This window comes from Lucilia cuprina, chromosome 2, assembly GCF_022045245.1.
Source record: "Lucilia cuprina isolate Lc7/37 chromosome 2, ASM2204524v1, whole genome shotgun sequence".
NCBI classification, from domain to species: domain Eukaryota; kingdom Metazoa; phylum Arthropoda; class Insecta; order Diptera; family Calliphoridae; genus Lucilia; species Lucilia cuprina.
The window spans coordinates 22,199,059-22,221,782 of record NC_060950.1 but is presented as its reverse complement, the minus strand read 5'-3'; the positions used below and the strand labels follow the sequence as shown (position 1 = coordinate 22,221,782).

The 22,724-nt window shown below is 33.9% G+C and overlaps 1 protein-coding gene across 1 annotated transcript in view; it reads left to right on the top strand.

Annotated features, from left to right (window-relative positions):
* Nucleotides 1-22,724, top strand: part of LOC111680796 (conserved oligomeric Golgi complex subunit 8) — a 66,884-nt gene that overhangs the window by 6,213 nt on the left and 37,947 nt on the right. The window lies entirely within an intron of this gene.

Genomic DNA, 22,724 nt, shown 5'->3' with positions numbered 1-22,724 from the left:
TATTCACCCCTGTGAATTGTAAAATTTTCTCAAAAGTAATTAAACAATTGACCAGTTGGATTATTACAAATCCCAAACACCCCCGTTAAAGTTTTAAAAATAAAATCACCTTGCATAGCAGCCACAGTATCTAAAGTTTATTTAATTAGTTTTCATTACAAAATTATAAAAATGCTAAAAATTATCGACTTGTAAATATTTTATAGCACAAGTTCATGTGTTTTGTTGCAGTATTATATTGATGTAGAGCTGTTGTCATTTGTCTAATGTATCCACGATATATTTACTTATCTGTCTATTATCCTTTGTTACTTTGGTATTGTCATTTTATAAATATGTATCGATACACATACATACATACATATATATACTACCTTCACCTTCCCCCTCTGCTGTACTTGTATACATGTATGATGTTTTTTGAAAAACTCTGCTCATTTATTTGATTTTTGTACCATTGTTCTTGTTGCTAATTTATCGGTATAATTGCCAAATGACCAAATGGGGAGTTTTATTACACCAGCTGCAAAAATGATGACCAAAGCATTGAGAAAAATTTTGTATTTTAACCTTAAACACTGAAACACCCATCCACCCCCAAATTTTCGCTGGATGCTTTACTAGAAGTAGTAGTAGTAGAAAAAATATATTTCAAAGAAAAATACACACTGAACAGCAGAATTATTGACTGTTTTCGATATTGTTTGTTCATCCTTTTTGTGGAATATTCTAACTTCTATTTGTGTGTGGTTGTTTTGGATTCATGTGGCTAATTTTTCGTTTTTAATTGTAATTCATAAATTAAATTATTTACTTTTTCGTGCATTAGAAAGAAGATGAGAGTTAAAACAGAAGTACATAAGGAATAAATAATGTGTGTTTCTTTAGTGCCCCATCATGGAACTGTTGCTATATTTTTAAGCGATAGTTCAAACTAGGAGTTCTTAACAGATTTTGGTATACTTAGCTTGAGTGCAGAACTAATCGTCTTGTTTGTGGAGTTGATGTTTGTATCTCCAGCAGGTTTGTTGGCGGCAGTGTTATAGTCTCTCAATCTTGAGATTGTGGCGTCGATGTTCATCAGAGACTCTTATCATATTATAATTTGTTACTGATATACTGGTTTATCTCACGGTTAATGTTCTATTCTGAAAGAGATATAAGATTCTTCCTATTCTGAATTGAGTAAACATAAATCATTCGAACAATGTAAAATACTTAGATTATAAATTTTCTTGGAATCTGAATGTGGATAAGGAAGCTCTCGCTATTATTGCATGTAGAACAGCTAAAGAAAGATCCTGAGTAACCCTTTAACATATCCTACATGCATTAATTTAGGGCAGGCATGGATCCACGGAGAAGAAAAATTGAAACTAACAAGCCAAGGTGGATAGCTATGAGGAAGAGTAGTGATCACAGATGTCATGGAAAGACTCTATGTAGTAATTTTTATTAAGACCTCAGAGGGTCACACTAAGATCTTGTACGAGATTTGCCTAACAGGGAGTGAAAGGATTAGATAATGTATCTCTAATCATTTAGTTATGACACTAGACTCCGGTTTAACACCCCAAATAGAGTTTTCAAGCAGGGAAACACGGATGGTTTTGTTTGAAGGGTGTGCAATATTCACTGATGGTTCCAAAATGGAATCCGGTACATGTGCAGGAGTTTATGTAATAGATTGTAATATAAAGGTGTCATACACACTTACGGATAAATGTAGTGTTTTCCAGGCAGAGATCTAAGCGATCTGGAAATCTATGGTACTGATGAAAACACACATTAAAAGGTGACAGTTTATGTTGATATTCAGGCAGCACTTAAGGCCTTGAAATGTCATGTAGTTCACTCCAGATGTATACTATCCGGTTGTTTTGGGTTCCAGTGCACTGTAATATATGGGGCACACGAACTGGCCAGACAAGGGTCAGATCTGTCATTACTATATATAAATTTCCGATAAATTCAGGAACTCTTCCAACCAATACTGGCACAGTTGGATGGATTACAGGGTATCTAAGGCCTTATAGCCGAGGTTGAATGCCAAGTCAACCGGTATACTATTAGGGTTGGACAAGATGATTTTTAGAATTCTTGTAGGCGTGATAACCGGTCACTTTTTGGGTAATTGGGTTTTTAACACACATGAGTTTTGTAGGTTGTGTGAGGACGAAGAGGAGCTAGAGACGTGAATGTCGAGAGTTTTAACTTGAGCACCTGCCTTGACGGCCTAATCTCACGGTGGTCTTTTTCACCCACTGGGTAGACTTGAGAACGGTCTACCATCGCCCCTTTATCCTTCAATGAAGAACTCAGGTGGCAACCGTAACCGGTGGACCGAAGTACGAATCCATCAAATAAGCCGAATACATTGTTTTTACTCACAGGGACACACTATAGTAATTCTGATATGAACAGAGTATACTCTGAACATATCTGGACAAGAAAGGAAAATATAATAATATCATTTGTATATGATATCATTCATCCATCATCATACAACCCAGCACACATCTCAGTCATACGACACATTCATAACAGAAAAACATACGACACATTTATTATAGGTAGACGGGTGGGTGAGGCCCGCCTTACCCACCATTTATCCCGTACCATATACAATGAGGTTGATAGGAGGATGTACACTACATAAAATCAGAAGAAATACACCTAGGCCACTATCGGGCCTGTTGATACAATTAATACCAACTCATTTCTAACGCTTAGTCCCACAGTCACTCCTCTGTGGGGTATCTGTTGTTTCGACAACAGCACCGAATTTATCCCGAAATATTGACTTTACCTTACATAAATCTTTTAACCGCCATTCACACTCCCCGTGAATTTGGGTTTAAATCACGTCACTACGTGGATCCCGAAGGAACTTCAACCAACTGACCAGCCAGGACATAGTCCTGCGGGCAACTGTCCACCCGTAGTACCAGATTATGCGGTGCTCTGGTCTGACCTCTTTCAATCTATGCAAAGACTAAGCCAAACAGTGGCCACCTCTTTATACCTCCGTATTGCAATAACACCAAGGCGTAGGCTTTACCAAGATAACATACCTCCGGAGGGAAGGAGCTAGAGACAATAGAACATATCTTGTGCGACTGTCCTCGTACACAGAATTTGAGCCGGAAATGGCTAGGAAAAACATGATGATCTAGGAGATGTAGCGACAAGCGACATTCTAGGTTTTGTCACGGGAGTGGATTTTTCGGACTTTCTTCTAATAATATCAACATGCCTTTTTAAAAGGATAGGAATTCATAATATTTCACACTTTTCTCTCCGGTTTTCTACCTTCTTTCTGTTTCTAAAGAACAAAATATTTGAAAATATCTAATTTAGATTTTAAGATATTGTTGTTTTTATGCAGCCTAATAGTTTACAACACTTTTCATCACAATTTCAAAATCTTTAAGTATTCAGAAACCGCAGAACTTGAATTATCACTATTGATGATTTTCAAAGTTGGAATTGGTGATTCACCAACTGCAAATATATGTTCAAAAAATTCTTAAAAATATTCTACAAAATAAATACATTTTAAATTGTAGTTTTTACTACCATCCTCTTCTTCAACAATCATCCAAATCCTAAAATACAAGTATGAATATTCAAATTGTTCAATCATACAAAAACGTGTGAATTGTGGATTCACACACGACTAAATATACAATCAAATACAAATGGAAATAAAAATAGAAATACTAGTAACTACTAGTACACGACATGTTCAAATATGAAAAAGAAAGGACCATGCCAATGTATGAGGTCATATAACCAAAACCAAGCAATCTTTTTTATTTTTATTTTTTTTTGTTTTGTTTATTTTTGAAATTCTAAAAACCGTTAAACGACAATATATTTATGCAATTTCACACGAAAATATTCGCATTTCTTTCTAAACTGGACAAAATCAACTAACCCCCAGTTGCTGCTCCCACAAACAACTGAGTGTACGTATGGGTGAGGAGTAACAGCACCAGTATTTTTTCTTTTGTGGTTACAAATGCATGATTTAAATGGGAGTTACAAATTGGTTGGTCGGTCTGTCCGCCATTCGGACGATCGCTCGTTAGGTCTTTTATAAATAATATTACAAATTGGTAGGTGGATTTTGAATGCTTTTAAGTATACCACTAAATACAAACGAAAGCACTCAAGCTGAATTTACAATACAGCAATAGGTTGTGCTAGCTCTACTTTTTCCCAAAACTCTTATGTTCTATAGATTTGGAAAAAAAACACCAACACATTGATGGCACATCAACTAAACGCTGTAGCTTGCAAAAATTAAAAAAAAAAATAGAATAGAACCTGGCAAACCAAAGTGTATTCTATACAATAAAATTTCACAAAAACATTGGATCATTTATAGTGGCATGAAAGAGCAGATGTTTAAAAGTGTTGTTTCATTTTTCATCATCATATATCCATTTCCAAACTTTTGTTATCTATTTTGCAAAAATCAAAGAAGTTATGGCCTCATTACCCGTTGGATGATATGATTGAGGATTTAAGTCTTTATTTTATTATCCTTAAGATCGTGAAACATTCAGTAAACCTTAATCTTTGCTTTCGTTGAACGGGATAATATTGAAGAAATTGTACCTACTCTTAGTATTTGTTTAAATAACTTTTGCTGTGTCGGTTACGTTGGCCCATACTATATAACATGCATCCAATAATAAAAAGGCCCGAGAAACTCAGTGTTCATTTGCATCAACTGCCGTGTTGACCTTATTGGGTAAGATTCTGAGACATTTCACCAACGGTCCATTAGGGTTCTTACATGCCAATGACAATTTTTGTATGTATAGGGAATTTTCAGCTCCGGTAAGCGTGCGCTTTGCTCAAGTATTTAACCTATCTAATCTCTGACCATTGCTATCCCATTGCTTAACTTCCGAGATTCGAAAACATCGCTTCCGTTTAAAAGCTGCAGATGGGATAGCCTCTCTTAAGTCGTCAACTGCACCTAGAGTAACCGGTATACCAAAGTACGAATCCATCAAATAAGCTGAAGACTTTCTTCTTACAGAAAACACAGTACTGTAAATCTAGTATGATCAGAGTTTTCTCCGAACATAGCTGTACAAGGATGGAAAATTCAGTCATCATTCATCCATCATCTTTCAACCAGCATACTTCTCATTCAATCGACATACTTAAAGAGATCAAGATCCGACTTACTTATTCTAGGTATACGGCCCGTATACATTTAACAGCAACTCTGTGGAGTATCTGTTGTCGTCGGTAACAACACCGAACCCGTGCATCAGTCTTTTAACCGCAACTGAACTTTTTCCGAAAATTTGGGCTTGAACCACCATCCATCATCTTTCAACCAGCATACTTCTCATTCAATCGACATACTTAAAGAGATCAAGATCCGACTCACTTATTCTAGGTATACGGCCCGTATATATTTAACAGCAACTCTGTGGAGTATCTGTTGTCGTTTGGGTTTGAACCACAGCCACTATGTGGATCCCAAAGGAACCTTAAGTAACTGACCTGACAGGACATAGTCCTGCGTGCAACTGGCCACCTACTGATACTGGTAGCACCATATTATGAGGTTCTCTGGTTCGAAACCTCTTAAAATCGTTCCAAACAATGTCAGAGCAGTGAAGTGACATCACCAGTTTATAGTCCCGGCATTACAATCACACCATGATGTGATGTTTTATTAAGGTAACATACCCCGTGTGTGATGACAGAACCAGAGCATTTTGGATATTCTTAAAATATAGATAATCGAACACACCTTTCGTCACACATTCTCCAATTATTTTTGATGCCGATCCAGAAGAGTATCCTTTTTTTGATACTGGTTTTACTTCCCCAAATACCTTTATTGGGTACTGAATGGTTCTCTGGTTGACACTACTTAAAATCATTTCAAAGAATGTCCGAGGAGTGAAGTGGCATCACCAGTTTTTAGTCGCGGCAGACTGGTGGTAGCCAATCCCTCTTTTCCCCGGGATTGCAATAACACCATGATGGGACGTTTCATTAAGGTAACATGCTCCCTGGGGGATGACGGAACCAAAGCATTCTGGATATTTTTCAAATATAGATAATCGAACACACCTACGTTTAAATTTTCCTAACACACATTCCACAATTATGTTTGATGCCGAGCCAGAAGAGTATCCTTTTTACTTCTCCGAATACCTTCATTGGTTACTAAACAAAAGAAGATGTCAAAGTCATTACTTACTTACCTTGATACTTTAGAAGTAAAAGTGAAGTACTCGTTTGCACTTGGTTGGCAGTCCTGCTGAAACCTTTATTCTCGTAACCTTCTAGTTGCGAATTTCCATAATTTTAATAGTCTCCAATATTTTGTAGCTATCGTGATTGTTACTATACTATTCTGTCATTTTTATTATCAAACGGTTTTCGCTTTTGTTAAGAATTATTGTCTCAATTATAAATCGGGATGTCTTCCCTAGAATATAGATAAAAATATAATTAATTTAAACAATTAATTCACTCTTTTAAATTTTAAAACACCCCATGCACTTCTGTATATTTTGATGTGTAATAGCCATTGTATATGCGTTGGGGTAAGCTTTCTTTTTTAAATGGGGGACTGGTAAGGCTAAACTAACAACATATTTACTGAAATTTTCGCATAAAATCAAAATCGGCTCGCTTTTTTTTTGGGTTGTTATTTTTTGGTTGCATAAAATCCATACATTCATCTAAAATTTTGTTTTATTTTTTTGTTTAGTATGAATTTTAAAATTTTTTTGTGGAACTACTACATACTTGGTTCTTTGTTTGGAATGGTGTTGTTGCAGTTGTAGTGATAGTTACTCTGGCTGGTTTACAAAACTAACTCAACTTTAATTCAAATGGAATTTAGGATTTTGATTGTATGTGAACGCACACAACTACACAATACACATCATCATACATTAAAACGTAGAGATTTTGTGGCATGTGTAGTTGTTGTTTTGCAGCAATCCATTTATCTATATGTATGTTGTTGCATGCACCAATAGTTAGTCTTCTATTGCTAAAATTGCATTTTGGTTTAAAAAGGTCCGTAATACTATTCTATATAAACTTGTATGCAATTCGCACTCTTTTTTCCTTTTCTCGTTTTTTTGTAGTTTTTTTTCTTTGGAAAATTGCATTGCGTACGCGTTTTTTCTGTGTTGATTTCCCCCCTTTAGTTTGATTGATTGGGTTTTTCGACTTTTTTTGAGAACGGGGGTTTAGTTTCCTTTGTTCCTTTACTGTACAGTTTTGTTTTATTTATAAACCTTTGCTAAAGTGCAACATAGTACAGGTGGATTCATTTATAAGTTGTTAAATAATAATTCCGATAACAAATTTTTAAGTGGAATTAGTATTATGTTGCCGATAGGTACTGCACAAAAATGTTAATATCTTACATCAGGATAAGATAATTTGAATGCCTTTTGTGGGTATAGTGTTATAAGAGAGGTTCCTTTCGAACGATTAACTTTATATTCCGCTTTGCAATTGCGGAGTCAAAAAGGGACATCCCTTGTTGTCGTTGGTCTCTTTCCGCCCCAGATCTCCCCAATTTTGGATGGAAGTAACTGTAAATATGAAACATTAAAAAAATACAACGAGAAACATGAAAAGAAAAGCTTTCATTAATTTCTGCTTTTTCTTTTGCGTAAAATTTACCTGTTGTACCGATCTAAGTATATTCATAAACTGTTTGACAACTGGAATAATTCCTGCAATGATTCTGTAAACGTTCAGCTGTACAATCATTTTCTGGTAGGTTAACAACCTACTAATGATGATGTATTAATCAATTAGTCTTGTGTCTTTTCTTCTCAAGAAATTAGATTCATTCCCCTGTGTCTGTTGAGTGTAGTACCATCATAACCGCGTTTGACAGATTAGGAGTTGATCAACAAACTGAACAGCTCATTGAGATCTGCTATAAAGGGTCATTAGTGCAACGAAGTTCGGAGTCAATGTCTTAAGCATTCCTGGTCGTGGCACATCACAGGAGATGTTTTGTCTTCTCGATTCGGTAATGTAGCTTTGAATTCTTTGTTCACTGAATTATCAAGTGAATTTTCTGTTGCCACGAAAATTGAGCTTCTTCGTTTCAATAAATATTGAATAGAATTTTGATTACTGATCTAACGAAGAACCTCGGAGTGATACTTGATAGTAAACTGGACAAGTAAAGTTTATATAGATGTCTATACTTGCAAGCGAGAGGTTGGTAGCTACTAGGGTGTTAACTGCAAACTATAAAAGTTTCTCATTGTGCAGCCATTGAATACAACCCAATAAATATTGTAATCCTCATCGCGAGAGCAATGACGACGCCAACTAAGGCTCTGTTAACCAAAATTTAGTGGATACTAGCTGACCTATTGGCAGCACCTGAATGTTAACTATTGGATTTCATTTCGATGAATACATTTTGTTTCGATTCCGGAGAGGCATTCTGTATATGAGTTCGATTCACCCAACGTATGTTTTAATAGCTTAAGGTGGATTTAAAGGGTGGCTTTTATATTAAACGATTTAGAATCAAGTCCTCTACTTAATTATTGCAGAGTTTTTAATTCAGATATATGTAGTTGCTATCAAACGACCGCAAACTGGCTGACTTGTTCAAACTGAAACACATTTAATGACTGAAATCATCAAAACCACCTGTCATACTGGCCAAGCTCAAGCTGGCTAATATATGATTCCATAGGACAATGGTTCTCGAATTATATCACTACTACAGAATTTTCATTATGACCACAATCAGGCGGATCCTCTCTTCCTAATCCTAAGCGTACATGAGAATGTGAAATTTAAAAATGGTCTATCGGTCTAACAGGTATCTTTAACGTGGTATATGATAGGGTTTTGCAACATAATCGGGTTGGAGATATGATGGATCGATTCACATAATTCATTAAAAGTGATCTGCTTGCCAGTGACATGAATGTGTCGTATAAATTAGATGTGTGCTGGGTTGAATGATGATGGATGAAAGGTATCATATTCATTTGATACCATTGAATTTTCCTTCCTTGTCCAGATATGTTCAGGGTTTACTCTGTTCATATCAGAATTGCCACAGTGTGTCCCTGTGAGTAAGAACAATGTCTACTGCTTATTGATGATCGTACTTCGGTCTACCGGTCTACTTGTGCATGAACCGGTCAGAACCAATGTACAAAAATTGTCACCTGCGTTCTTCATTGAAGAACAAAGGGGGCGATAGTAGACCGTTCTCAAGTCTAGCCAGTGGTTGAAAAAGACCACCGTGGGATAAGGCCGTCGAGGCAGGTGCTAACGTTAAACTCTCGACATTCCTGTATGGCAACACTGCGAAGTTTAATCTTGTACTCAAAAACATCAAAGGGGATAAACATCAGAATAAATTTATTTTCCGATTAACTAATCTGATTATTAATTGGCATTTGACTGCAAACTCAAAAACCCGCTCTTAGTTAGTAAAGTTTTCTTTATTATTGCGAACAATTTATTCAGTTACTGATGAATTGAACCTCCTATTATAATTTGTAAATTTGAATGTTTAAGTGTATCCTTTTGGTTTATGTAGTCCAATATTCATAGGTCTTCTAGATTTTTCTCTTTTTTTCTGTTTTGTTTCGTTTTAATTCAGTACAAATTTGATTTTGTTAACCTGAAAAAGCTGATTTACGCAAATACCTAAAAATTGTTTTTCAAATTCAGTTTTCAATATAAAAGAATGAATGAATGTATGTACATATGTATGTGTGTATCAGTTGTATGTTTATGGTTGTTTTTCATCAAAATTCGTTTTGTTTTATTTCAAGTTTTAGTTTTTAGAGCCTATAAACAAACGAACGTTCTCTCTTGTATTATTCTATGTAAATTGTAAATTTGTAATGTATTTCATACTACATTCAACTGCACTACATGTATGTATACATACACGAATAATTGTTTATTGTATGAAATTGTTAAAATGTAGTGTAATAGTGTTACTTTGAGACTACTATAGTTCGTATAACGCATTCATTTATTGTATTTATGTATGTTTTAGGAAAAACAAAATATCGAACAAAAATACTATAGCAAATACTCATTCAAATCATTTGTTTATTTTAACCATTTTGCAATTCAGTTCAATTCCACAAAAGCCTTTTTTCCACTTTCAAATCCAAGGCTTATATGAATACCTACAAAAAAAAAGAACATACAAATGTATACCTAAGTAAAAATACATACATATATTTATACTTAGGTATGTATATGCACGAAGAGAAAATAAATGGTCGATTAGATATGATAGACAAATTTTGGATTTTTCGGTCGGTCTAGGCTTGTGCCAACATATCTCAGGTCGAGCTCTTGTAAAGACAATCAATGCAATGGACCACTTCAATTTCGATTTTTATACCCTACACTAAATAAGTGGGGAGGGTATGTTGGGTTTGTGCTGATGTTTGTAACGCACAATAATATTGGTCCTATACCCATCTTAAAGTATACTAATCAGCTCAGAATAATTTTCTGAGTTGATTTAGCTATGTCCGTCCGTCTGTCTGTCTGAGCGTCCATGTAAACTTTGTAATCAAATCGCAATTTTGAAGATAATTCAATAAAATTTGGAACATGATCTTCTACTATCTCAGGGCCTACTGAAAATCGTTAAAATCATTATTTCATCTAGCCCCCATACAACTCAACCCCCGAATAGGGCCTGTAAACCTTGCAAACAAACTACATGTCACAATTTTAGAGATAATTCAATGAAAATGGTTAACATCGGTTCATTATTTTACCTAGCCACCCTACAAATGAACCCGCCCAATAGGGCTTTTAAGTTCAAAATTATGTTCAATATATCTTGACAAAAAGCAGCAAAAGCAAATTCCATAATATCCTTGACGACCCTCATGAACTTTATAATTTAGGACCTCATTTGAACCTAGCCCCTATAAAAAGCCCCCTTCTAAATTTTAATTAAATGTCCTCAATATCATTAAACAACAAATGGCTTAAATATATCTGAGTCAAGGTACAATTTAACTTAAATGCTTTATTATTATGAAAACTAAATCACATTTTATTCTTGTAACAGGTGTAGGGTATTATATATTTGCGAAATAGATTCATTCAAATTCATCTTAAAGATTCCCGAACCTTTAATTTTTTTACCATCAGTGTTGATTGATTTTTTATTAATAACCTAGACAATCGAGATCATATTCTATGCAGAGCATATTCTGAACAACTTGAGATTTGATTTGTATGTCACCTCTTTGTCGATCATGATCGATAACTCAGAAAGGAGAATTTGAATATTAACCCCCAATAACACAATGTCTAGTTATTCTTTATCTTAAAGTTAAATTGACAGTTTTCATACAAAAATATTTTAATCGGCAGAATAACTTTCAGTTAAACGATAATGGGGCTAAGTTTCGATATAGATTGGTTTAAAGAATTCCTGAACTTGTATTCATAAAAGTTCTTAACCGAATACTCTTACAGAGGTAAGGGTATATGGGTATCAGGCCAATCGGGAATAATCGACAACGAATATGCTTGCTATAAAGGGAACTGAACTGGAAGTGAGTTGATTCAAAAACATTGGACTACAGGCAAAACTATGCAGAACTAGACGGATTCAGACGAATGTAGATCATGCGTAAGAGACAACGAAACTGTAGGACATTTTTGTTATCATTGTCAGACTTTCATTGAGTTTAAATCGAAATATCTCGGGATTGATGTTATTTTAGAAAAAATATTCATCACAATCATTGAAATTGACTTTTTTGAATATCAGACGAAGTTTAAAACTTCGGTTTTCCCACCAAGATTTCCAAACAAAATTCATTACTAGCCCTATAGTGGCCTAGATGCATTTCTTTAGATTTGATTCTATTATCTCAACCTTACCTAACATAACAGTTAATAAGCGGAATGAACAGATAATTTTACATTTCTATATCAATGGATAAATATAGAATTTTTGATAAGTGTAATTTTAAATTGCAATGTTGATATTTTTTGTCATAGTGTTTTTGAAAGTTAGTTTTTTCCATTCTACACTTTCAAATAAGTATGTAAATTAAAATATTAATTATTTAAAATTTTATACAAATAAATTGCTATAAAAATAGTCATAGATAATTTAATTTTATAAAGTACAGAGTATAAATATCCGATTATAAATTTCAATTACTACATATTTGCCAAATTAAAAACAATTTGTGAATGTTTGCTAAGTATATTATATTCTATTAATATTAAGACCAAAGAACGCCTTAAAAACGTTTTCAGTTCTGTGGTTAAGTATAATTTACGTTTCCAAACTAGTTATGTGCTCCTTTCTATGGAATTAATTATTATTAAATAATTCCTAAGAAGGTTTTCTGAGAGATCCGTAATAATTTCACTTCCAAGATATTTGAATCTAATTTCTACAAAAGTCTAACAATGACAAAGAAAGTGCTCCAGAGTTTCAGTATCCTCTTCACATGCTCTACATTCGTCTGTATCCGTACATTTAAATTTGATTAGTTGTGTCCGTTATCCTGTGTGACTCATAAAAATACTTCAGACTTGCAAGAATTGCTCGCGTTAGGAGCTTTCTGATCTGACCACCGTTTCATTATTAGGGCTTATGGGATTAACGCCCCAATATTTATAATTCGGCCCCCGTTCGTCTGATCAACATCTATTTAAAGCAAGTAAATTCTCTCTTTTGTTGCCTACTTCCGAGTGGCTTCCGACAAAGCTTATTCTCATAGTTAAAGCTTTCTTACATCAGTTTATAAGTCTTAAATTTAAACCTATAACCGTTAGATTTAAACTTATCCATTATTGCTCGGACTTCTCCCTCGAAGCTGGTGTTGTCAATATATAGACATTAGTAAGGAGGTAAAACTTCCCAGCAGTTCGACGGGACAGTCCAGAATTGACCACTTAACCTACCACTTGTGGTGGCCCCTAGCCACCTGACTACCCAGGTGACCGACCATTTCAACATGGGCTTGTCCTACGAATATGTCAATCGTCACTCTACACCCTACAAAGAGACAGTAAAGAGACGATTGCCTTCGCTCTCGCTTACAAAGGGGACACTAAAGTAAAGACTGTCTTCATTCTTGATTACAAAGAGTTTATTTGTGACGAAAGACCAAAAACATACGAATTGGAGTCAGCCATGGTGTAAGATATTAATGGAACTAAAATTTAAAAATTTCAAGTGTCAACTCTCTAGAAAACTATGGGACAATAATGTGACGATTGAAATTTGAGTCAACCAGATTGTGATATATTAGTAGAAAGTAATATCATTTCTCCAAAAGATTTGTAAAATAACTACTTTCGGAAGTACAACAAAAAAAGCATTTTTCTCTAGGTTACTTGAGGACAGTAAAGAGACGACTGTCTCCGCAATCGCTTACAAAGAGGACACTAAAGTGACGACTGTTTTCATTCTCGATTACAAGAGGTACATTCGTGACATAGACCCAAAACATTCGAATTACGATCATACAGGTGGTTAACTATTAGTGGAAATTACTGGCTTTTTCGTATGCATTGACTCTTTGTCGAACTGCTGGGATATCCATTAGACTGATCCTCATAAAATTTGGTAAACAAAATTTTTTAACCTATAAAAGTTATTTATGACAAACGAATGGAGAATCGTTTTCTAAGTCGATTTAGCTATGTCTGTCCTATTGAAAATGATTAACATCGGTCCATGTGTTCGCCTAGCATCCCTATCAAATGAACGCGCCAAGTAGTGCTTTTAAGTTCATAATTATGTTTTTAACAATAAATGGATTAAGTATATCTGAGGCAAGGTACCACGCTTCGTTTATTTATGACAAACGAACGGAGAATCGTTTTCTAAGTCGATTTATCTATGTCCGTCCTATTGAAAATGATTAACATCGGTCCAATATATCGCCTAGCATCCCTATTAACTGAACCCGCCAAATAGTGCTTTTAAGTTCATAATTATGTTTTCATCAATAAATGGGTTAAGTATATCTGAGGCAAGGTACCACGTTTCGTTTACGGTACCAAAAAAGATCATGTACATTGAATTATCTCAAAAATTGCGACCTGTAGTTTGATTACAAGGTTTACAAGCCCTATTCGAGTGTTCAGTTGTATGAAGGCTAGGAGACCGAACTTAACCATTTTCAATAGGTCACGTCCCTGGGTCAATAGAAGATTAAGTGACAAATTTCATTGAATTATTACAAGGTTTACATGGTCGGACAGACGGACGGACTTAGCTAAATCGATTCTGAGCCAATTGAAATACTTTAAGGTGGGTATAGGACCAATATTATTGTGCGTTACAAACATCAGCACAAACCCAATTTACTCTCCCCACTAAAGTGGTATAGGATAAAAATAGATGAATTAAGTACATATTAAATTTCATCCAAATATTTATGAACCCAAGGCTTTTTAAAAATTACTACACTTGCATTAAATTAAATAATACGTATAATTTTATAAAGTAAACTTAATAAGCTTTTCACTGTGTAATTTATACAACCAAACAAAAGCCAAAATTAAATCAATTTAAAGTCATAATCGTACATATGGATTCAGCCCAAGGATATATTCGTACATTACATTATATTAACATTAATACTTGGAAAATAAAAGAAAAAAAAAATACATTTATGTATAAATAAGAACACAAAAATATCAACTTTGTTTTTTTTCTTCATGTTATATGCCTAAAGGCGGTAACACTTTAACGGATGCATACATTACAAGCTCGCATATCCTTGCATACGCACACACTTGTCATTATAAGGATGACAATAAAATTACTTAAGTCAGTGACAATTTTCAAATGAAAAATTGTTAAGAACTGAAAAAAATAAAAACACAATGATAAACATTGGAAACTTTCTTATTGTTCAACATTTAAATAAAAGAAATCTGATACTTTTTTATGACATGAACTGACAGTTTTTTTTTCTATATTTTTTTACCAGATTGTTTTTAAGCAAGAAGGGGGTGGTGAGGGTCATATATAAGGGAATTGTATTGTATGTTAATAAAATTACTTTAGAGATTTTTATTTTGATGCTACATACTTTATGAATTCCATAAGAAGTGAAATTTTAACAATAACTTGTTTCCCTTTCGTTTTCAAAATTTTTTCAATCTTTTTTTTTTCGTTTGTATTGCCAAAATACAAAATCACTTAAGGCTCTATATGAGCATATAAATATGTGTTTGTGTCTATGTATGTTTACAAACATATTATTTTCAAACTTTATCCTTAAACCATCAACCCACTCTACACCTCCCTCAAGGATAATTTTCACATAAAAAAAAACGAATAACGGAAAAACTCTAGAGTGATTTGTTTGTCAATTTACATATTCATACTCGTACATTATGTTTTCCTTAGACAGACGACTTATATCTTTAATGTAAATATTAGAAAAGTATGAAAGAAAATAAATCCTTTAAAATACACTAAATGTGAGAGTGTATTTTACTAAGCCATATGCACAAAAGAAACTTTCCATGTCATATAAATATTTTGTTGTTGTATTCGTTTTGGTGTATTGAATACTGGCAATTGAATAAAGAAACCCATTCTATTTGTTACCACCAGTTATAGCGTTAATATGATAATGTTAGCAGTATAGGTAGTAGTGGCAGTGGTATAAGTTGCCTGTCATTTATACTCCCCGAGTGTTTTCCAATTCGTTGATTCATATGCTTCATCATTATTTTGTGATAGATTCGTTTTTAAAACATAATGGGAGTTTAAGTTTAGCAATGAATATGTAATTGTTGACTGTATTACAAACTTTATAGTGCTAATGTCCCTTAACTGAAAGTCTTATAAACACAATACATAGAAATTATCTAGTCCAGCTAGTCCAACACAACCACTCTGGGCTACACACAGAAATCTATCGAGATACATATGTATGAAGATCTTGTGATTTCAATTATTATGATGATGTGTAACGAATATTGATCGGTCGTGATAGATGATTCTAAAATACTGTCAGACTCTTAACAATTACCGAAAAGGATTGGCAAGATTATAAATAATCGTACAAGTAAAAAATTTTACATTATAATAAGCATATGTTCAGGTTCTGGTAGCCTCCTGTGTGAAATCTCGTCAATCCGGCAAACAAGAAATAAGAATTAAATTATTCGGTGATCTCGTGCATTATACATTTTGATTTCAAAATCAAAAAATCAATCAAATCTGAAGAAATGCACCTAGGCCAAAATCGGCTCTGTTGTTATAAAAAAAAGAAACTTGTTCACTGAATGCTTTATTTTTTAGTGTTCAAAAACTCAGTTTTTTGGATGTAATTTCTAAGAACTTTTTATTCAGTGTTCAGAAGAAATGTTATTTCCGGAATAATATCACTCTCAAAATAATTGTATATTACTTCGATAAATGCCTGATAATGGCAAAGAAAGAGCTCCAGAGTTTCACTGCCTTTTCCTCATGCTCTACATTCGTCTGCATTACCACATCTAATTTGTATAGCTAGGCTCGTAAACCTGTGGGTCCACTCATAATACGTAATATAATAGGATCTTTGTGGTTCTACCTACCGTTTCATTATTTCAAGAGGCCTAATGGAATTCTATCATTCATATTTTTAATTAAATTTGCTTTCGTCGGGATACTCCCGAGTGGCCTAATACTCATATGATGTAAGCTTTACCTCAAGGAGAGTAATTAGTTAAAGCTTTCTTATAATCCAATACGGTCTTAAATTTAACTTTATCGTCCTAATTGCCTTCCGGCTGTCGGTAAATATGTTAAGCCCTGTTATTGCTCCGATGGACAATGATTCTTAAACAGATACCATTCAATCGAGTCATCCTGATTCTACTAAACCACCTAACAACAGCTTCCCGACTGCATGGATTGAAACAAGAAGTCATAGTGCTTTACGTGAACACCTGACGCGTTGAACTTACTTCACGGTGCTCAGGTATGAACAGAGCAAAGCCTGAACATATCAACATACGGAATGAAAATTCTATCACTTGTATAAGATACCTTACATCCATCGCCATTTAACCAATACGTATACTTTACAATTATCAATTCATCAATTCATAGAGAAAAAAATCCAACACATTTTCTCTAGGTATTCTGATGGGTTAGGGCTCTATACCTCTGCATATATCGCGTATCATATACACTTGACACCAACTCATTTCCAAAGTTTAGTTCCATAGTACCTGTTCTCTCCGCAACAGCACGGAGCTTATCCTTAATTTAAAATATTTGCCGTGCATCACACATTGAACCAATATTCTGTTTCGGGTGATTTGGGCTTAAACCACAGGGACCCCAAGGGACGAATCTACAATATTCTGAGCAAGGCAGTGTCTGAAACTCTGCCTTGTAGGCTACCGTTTCCCTTGATACTTGTGTTCGAATGTCAAATCATTAGAAGGTAAAGCCTAGGTCATTTGATCATCAATAGTTTATAGTCCCGACAGATTAAATGTACTGGTAGCACCTCTTTTCGCCGGGATTGCAATAACACAAAGATGGGGTAACATAACCCTGAGGTGAAAAAATTGAAAGTCCCTCCTTTCTCCTACTGTGAAGTCTATTAATGTGCTCTTCCATAATGGATTCCGCAAAATGTACTGCACTACAGAGTTAACCACTATTATCTCTCAGATCTCGTATGACATAGGTCATGTGTAAAAACAATGCTATTGCAGTTTAGGAACAAGTCCTCAAAATTTTGTAAAGATAAACAAGGGGATTCATTGAACGTTAAAATATTACTGACTAAGCTTCTAACGCTTCTCAAATTTTAGGTTGAAGAAGGTTCTGAAGACTTTTGCCCTACAAAGTTAACCACTATTATCTCTCAGATCTCATATGGCACAAACCAACATAGGTCATGTGTAAAAACAATCCTATTGTAGTTAAGGAACAAGTCCTTAAACAAGGAGATTCATTAGACGTTAGATAATATTACTCTCTAAGCTTCTTGCGCCTCTCAAATTTAAGGTTGAAGAAGGTTCTTAAAGTTCCATCGACCAAGCTTGGAGCTGTTTTGCATATTAATCAATTATTGCTCCACAATTTCTTAAGGATACTTGGGTATCCTTAAGAAACTACCTCTAAACTACCACGATCTGAATCTACTTCTAGCAACTGAGGTCAATGCGTAGCTGTCAGGTTATCACGCAACTGTTGGGACAATCTTACATTAGTAGGAAACAACAAGTAGGACGCATGCTTTCGTTTTACCTCAGACTGAGGTTATGTAGCAATGGTCATAACGATCTCCAACAATCCGGTGACGACCATTTATACTCTAAAACTTATTACTGGTGGAGATCAAATAATATGTTTTATATAATTAAGTTTCTGAACTTCCTATATGAAGGTATAAGTCGGTAGGATTTTCCGGACATTACGGTGGCCGTCCACAGACTCTATTACCAACATAGACTATGGTAAATTAGGCCACAACAAGGCCGATATTGGCTAGATGTATTTCTTGGAATCAAATGTGTACATCCTTCTGTCAGTTATCGCAGGGTATTCTTTAGTCGTCTTTAACTGATATTTTTTTAATTATTAAAAGCAGCATATTCAAGTTTTCTTTATCTCTCTTCTACTACCTTTTCTAAACGATTGTACATATTGTAAAGAATTTTTTCTTTTATATATTTCAATATGTTTTGGCAATAATTTTGCATAATGTATTAAAGAAAAGAAAATAAAAAAAATATCAAATTGAATCTGCTGGTACTCGTTTATTGAATTCAAAAGTCCTTATTGTCAGTTTTTCCCTCTTGTGTGTGTGTTCGTTTCCTTCAACTTGAACTTGCAACAGCGTTATTTGTTGTTGTTATAGGTGGGTGGTGGCAGCGCGCTGTAAATGAAACCCATAGTAAAAGTATCAGTATCAGAGTCATTGTTTGCAAAAGGGCAGGAGAGTGTAAGAAAAGTGTTTAAAGAAGTTTAAAAAAATACTTGTCTAAGGGCAAAAATGTTAAAATCATTTTTGTTCCTCGTTTTCCATTTCTATTGAATCGGGTCGTTAACCAATTCATACAGTATTTTATGTATTTTTGTTATTTGTTGTTGATGCCACTGTTGTTGTTATTTTATGCTAAAAAATAATAGTGTATTTGTTGTTGGGCTTAGATTTTTTTATCCTGCCAGGAAACTTCGTATCAATTGTGGCGGCTCTAAGTAGAAAATTCAATTTAATTTGCGTTTTAGTTTTATATTTACGATGCCACTCCATACACAATCTAGTTGTTGTTATCAGGGCAGGTGTTTAGTGTGGCCAAAGGAATGATTTTCTTTTCATTATTTTTTTGTAAAAAATAAATTTGAATGAATGAATAAAAAAGTAGGAAATGGATTATAAATAAAAAAGCTTTTTTTTCATTGCATTATGTAAATACCTTTAATTTAACTCGAAGAGTTATTGATTCTTTAAAGATTTTAATATTAACAACATATTGGTAAATTTTGGAGAATTTGAGAAAAGAAGAATTTAGTTCAAGATTTTGTTTTTTTCTTGGATCACTACTCAGGGGATGACCCCTACACATTCAGTGCATTGTGCTGGAACTAGAAAAATAGGTTGTGGGTGGGAGGATAGAGGGAGTAGTGTTTGTGGACATTTGATTTTAACTTTTTCGCATCGAAATTGGCGGGGAATACTTCTGCAGGAAGTTTGTTCCACATATGAACAGTGCGGTTGAAAAATGAATTTTCCCTGTAATGTGTTGTGCGATCCACTGGCCAATCGACCACAAATGGATGTGTTCTTGAAGACAGCCGTATGCTACGTTAAAATATACGGGTATCGGGAACGAGTTCCCTAATTTTGATAGAACAGTGAAATATACCCCACAGTGCTCCAGTAAATCAACAGAGTTGGCTGCTCTACTATTACTAATAAGTACCTTCCCCCTCTCTTGTATGTGGTCGAGTAGTCCTGTTAAGTTGTACTCCGTTACTACTTTCGAAACGATGTTGAGCTATGGCCAATTAAAAAATAATTACACAGAAAATGCTCATGTCGATTTTTATCGAGCTATAATATTTTAATAGTTAATAATGATACAGTGAATTTCAAAAGTGAACCCTCTATTGGAAGTTATGACCAATTATGGATCCATCCATACAATAATTTTCAAAAGAACACATTTATATCAAATTTTACTCAGATAACTTTCTTGGTAAATGGAATTGTGCGATTAAGTGATTTTGGGTAGTGGACCTTATATAAGAGTTAAGTCCATTTACCAGCCTATATTTCTAAAGTGATTTATATAAACACAGAATATAATCAAGTTGTATTTTATGGCTAAACCTTTATTTATTGATGAAATTTTTTTAAGAGATTTTCTGAAGTAGATCTTATATGGGAGCTTTGACAAGTTGTGGACCGATTCGGAAAAAATATCGCGATGAACAATTATGGACCGATCTGGAAAAATTTTCGCTGAGTGATTCATGTATATAGTCAAAAACAAGTAAAATTTTATCCCGATACCTTTATTTATGAATGAAATATGAGCGTTTATAGGACTTTTGGAAGCGAACCTTATATGACTAATTGCGGACCGATAAAGCTATACGATGGTCATATGATTTCTGTTCATATTATATTTATATATACAAAATTTTGTGTTGATACCGATATATTTAATATCAAGATAATTATATTTTCGGAAATATTTCTCTTTGTATGGGGGCTTCGGAATATTTTCGAACATATTTACATCTGTGACCAGTGATGGTGGTTTGATCGCTGACGTAGAGCGTATTTTTCGTCTTCACCTTAACAACTTCTAAAGTAACTGCTACGTATTCTTTCAAGAGCCAAGAAAGTAATTTTCAGTGAAAGAGAGGCCACATAATTTGAAACACTTGGGACTTTGTCTTCACAGATAATTGGCCCTGCATCTTTATGGTGACTGCTACATATTCTTTCAAGAGCCAAGAAAGTAATTTTAAGTGAAAGAGAGACCACATAATTTGAAACACTTGGGACTTTGTCTTCACAGATAATTGGCCCTGCATCTTTATGGTGACTGAATCTCTTTATTGTATTTATAATGATGGATAATATAGATCCGGAATTTCGTCTGATTTGTTTGAAATATAGATTATCTAAACCCTTTCGGGTTTTCTATGCCTTTTGGCATATCCAGTTTTGAAGCTCGTTTTAACTCAAAAAAACTTATGAGTACATTTTTTAAAAACTCTGTATACTTTTTTGAAGTTTTTTCTAAAAACAAATAAAAAAATTTGTTATTGGACCCTACACCTTGATATGTTTCAGAGAGCGGGCGTTCCTCGTAAAATTCACAATATTTATCTTTGACTTTTTTAATGATTTGATCCGAAACATAGTTCAATAGATAAATATATTTTATGCCATATGGCATGATGTTCATAATCAACTTTTGTAAATAAATTGTTAAAAAATGACTTTTGATAATATATAAAGTGGGCTTAATTAAGTATATGTAAAATTAAAAAAAATCAAAAACAAAAAAGAATTACCGAAAGGGTTAATAAGAAAAACGGAGGGTTGGTAAGACACTACGATTGAAAATATTTAGTTTCTTCATCCTTTTCAAGACTAATGAGTAAATATTTTTAAATGTGACATTGCACGCCTTCAGAGTGGTATAGAGTTTGTAAAATTAGGAGAACTTAGAAAACAATTGTGTCATTCTGTTCTATTTAAAGAATACTATATTTGCAAAAGAAATCATCCCATTCGGAACCATGTTTCCCAAAATATGGATTAAAATATGGCGATATCATACGTGACAAAAAATGGAAGTGTTTTTAAAGTACATACATGCAAATATTTACGAAAATCTGCGAATTCTATGGGACATACATATTTTACATTAGTAATTTTTAAATTAAAAAAATAATATAATTTTATAATAAACATTTTTAAATATCGTACGTGACACATCGTATGTGACAGATTTTTCTCTTGATTTTTTTAGGTTATAAAATATATATCTTTGAAATATATGCTTACAAAAGGAGTAGGAAAGTGCGACCTATATACATGTTTAAGCCAACTTAACAATCTTATTTGTGCCAAATTTTATCATAATACTAGTGATTAGATGTGAGTTACAGACGTTTAAGTGCTTTTCTGAAATTAAACTTTGAACGGAACTAGTGTCAAATGAGGAAAATCGGCATAAAGGTTTAGTCTTACATTTTAGATCTGCCGATTTTTGAAGGGATAGTATAATTAACAGAATTATGAGCTAACAAGTGATATTTTCGGGTCCGTTTGTATGGCGGCGAGGTGTAAAAATAGACCGATTTCAAAAATTATCAACGGTCTTCGTCTTTGGTGGTACAAAAGATCATATACCAAATTTTGTTGAATTATCTTCAAAAATGCAGAAGTAATAAGGGTTTTATTTTTTCAGTCGTGGTTTACTTTTTCATGGAATTGCTCATATGGCATAAATATTAAAAATTATTCCGGTCATATAACTACCACTACAGATCTTGTGACGGATGTAATTTCTGGACTTCCGTACATCACGAATAACACGAACAATGTTGAATTTTAAAATTGTTTCTGATTTATCAGCATAAACCAGTGTATGTACGTGGCCTCACAGGAAATATGTAATCGGAAAGTGTCAGATCAGTTTGTAGCCGCATCGCTTCGATGTAT